This window comes from Rhagoletis pomonella, unplaced genomic scaffold, assembly GCF_013731165.1.
Source record: "Rhagoletis pomonella isolate Grant_MI unplaced genomic scaffold, Rhpom_1.0 Rhpom_scaffold_00006, whole genome shotgun sequence".
NCBI classification, from domain to species: domain Eukaryota; kingdom Metazoa; phylum Arthropoda; class Insecta; order Diptera; family Tephritidae; genus Rhagoletis; species Rhagoletis pomonella.
Window position 1 is genome coordinate 2609210 of NW_023458560.1, and position 3005 is coordinate 2612214.

Here is a 3005-nt window from a genome sequence, read left to right on the forward strand (position 1 = left end):
TACCTGTCGAGGGGCGACCGCTATTACAAAAAAAAAAACTTTTTTTTTTTTTTTTTTTTTTTTTGTGTTGGGTTGAACCGCTGCACCACAGCGGTCTTAATTAAATGAATGTAATAATAAAGTCATTGTTTGAGGTTAGAAAAAATGTCTGATTTTAATAGAGTTAAATAGACCTCGAATTCGAACCCTAAAACCCCTGAGTAACGATTTTCAAGCGAATCCGATGAATTTTACAAAAATGTGTCCGCCATATTGGATCCGCCATTTTGAATTTTGAAAAAATAATATCATATTCGTAATTAGCGACCCCGATAACCCCCGAGTAACGAGTTTCAAGCGAATCCGATGAATTTTTCCAAAAGGTGTCCGCCATATTGGTTTTCTGGGGTTATATCAAAACCCTGAACTGATGGGGTTAAATGGACCTCGGATTCGGATTCAGCGGCCCCAAAAACATAAAGTGTAGTGAGACCTTTGGGTCAGAACACAAATTTTTTTTTTGTGTGGCTGTGTTATTGATCTACTAAAATTGGTCGATTTATCGCATCGAAGTTTATGGAAATTTCAAGATTATATAAGTTTATCGAGTTATCACTGCTTACCGAATTTTATCGTGTTAACACAGTGCAATGAGTTATGAAAATTTTTCGATAACTTTCGAAAAATATGGAGCTCTCAAAATTACCAAGATCCAAAGATATATAAATTTTTGAGTTATAGAAATTTATTGAGCCCTCGAATTTCACAGTTATCGAAATTAGTCGAGCTATCGAATTTTGTTGAGTTATCGGATTTAAGAGTTTCTGAAATTCATAGAATTATCGATATGTATCAAATCATTGAAAGTTATCGATAAACTGGAATGTAGCGGTTCAATTACAAGTCCGGCCGAACTCCTCCAAAGACCTTCAAAGATATAAAAAATTGTAGTCACGTTTTAGTTCCAAAGCAGAAGATTTCCCGGTAAGTTACTTTGTACCTTATAAATTTGGCTACGTTTTAAGTTGGAAAACCTCTCCAAGGCTCTTAAAATCCAGAAAAACGGTCGAATTTCGACAGTAACTGGCGCTCTTGTACATATTTTATTCCAGCGACATAGTGGTAATCGGTACAGCTATGAAATTTTACACAACATAGAAGAAGGGGGAGCGGTAATTTTTGCATCCTTAACTCAAAATTTGTAATTTTTGAATTATGATTCTATTGAGGTAAATGACCGATATGTCTGTACATATGTAATAATAACAGATTGGCGCTTACCAAACATGTTAGTGTTTGGCTGAACTTCTCCTCCGACTTGCGGCCTGCGCCTTGCTGTAACACAAAGGGGAAGGACCTACAGTTTCACGCCGACTCCGAACGGCGATTGTACTTTTATTAGAAGCTGTTTTTAATGACAAAAACAAAGTACGCCCGTCGTTTCTTTTCTGTGCCAACTGACGCCAATTGGAAATGCCAAGCGAAGTCCTTCTCCACCTGGTCCTTCCATCGCAGTCGCGGCCTCCCTCTTCCTCTGCTAATACCAGCGGGTTCCGAGTTGAATACTTTCAGAGCTAGAGCGTTGGTGTCCAAGCTAGATGGAAAAAATTCATTCAAGGATTTCTAGATAAGGGTAACTTATTAACATAAAGGATATCCGCAAAGCTCTGACTGAAAATTTTTTTATGTCCCACATTTTACTGTAAGGTGTGGCAGTGTTCAGGGATCAATTTATAACACCGCCCAGCAGCATTTGTGATCATTATGTTATCTTACATGATACTAGTTATTGACGATTTCAATCTGTGATTGCTGTATCGGCTCTAGTTTAGCATGACACATGCTTTTTAAAATAAAACACAACGTATTTATAGTAAATCTAATAAGATATTAAGTTGAAAAAAAATTATTTTATAAGGCTTTTTTACAGAAGTTGAAGGCAAAGGCCTGTTATGAATGCTCCAATAATAGTGTGTGTTCCAGAGGCCTTGATAGCGCTCCTCCATCTTATGAAGGTGAAAGCTATAACTCGTAAACAAGAGCCGCTATAAAACAAATGAGACTATATTAGAATCGGATGTGTGTGTTCTTGTGCCAATTTTTTACTTTTGTTTGTCGAACCCAGGTCCTGCAGAATTGTAGTGCGGACTTCTAATTACTACACCACAGCGCCTGCATATACATATGTAACCGAATAAAAAAAAAATAATAATAATATATGAACCAATTTTTGGCCGTAGTCATAACTCGGTTGATATGGAATTTTCCAATTTTTTTCCAAGATAAGGATTGGGGCACCTTCCAAAATTTTTATGATGCTCATATTTTACTCTACACTGATGGCAATAATATTTCCTTTTCTTGACCAGTATTGGCTATATTCCGTTTTTTATTTAATAATTATTATTTTTTTATAAATGTTTACCTCATATACATATAACACCGCGCGGTAGTAAGTTTTAAACACAAATATCAATATATTCGCGAAACCCTGGGCCAAATATAGTAAAATTGCGTTTTTAGTGTTTCACTCTGACGTCAAAATCAAATTTTAATCAAAAATGATTAAAAAAAATTCATAGAAATGTGCGTAGAGAAGAAGTATGGGTATACAATTAATGAGGAAATACCGTAGAATTTAAACAGATTCCAGTTTCTGGTGCAGAAGGATTGAAAATGTTATTCTAAAATTGTATCCTTGAAATTTCGCAATATATGTGTTTGTAAAAAAAAAGTATATGTTAAGGGCTTATATAAACTCGATAACAGCCTCGAATTTCATTCTTCTAACTTTGTCAGCTTAAAAATGACCTATTCGTACTTGTGAATCCAAAAAATTAAATTTTTTTTATATTCTAACGAAATTTCCTATTTCATTTGTTACCCAAATTTTTATTCTACATTGCATTGAATTTGTTTTAACAATTTTTGGAGTTTATCATATCTCTGAAATTACAAAGTCCTTCAAAATAAATCGTGCGGTCAGAGAAAAAAAATAAAAACGCCACTTTAAATAAAAAAGTAGG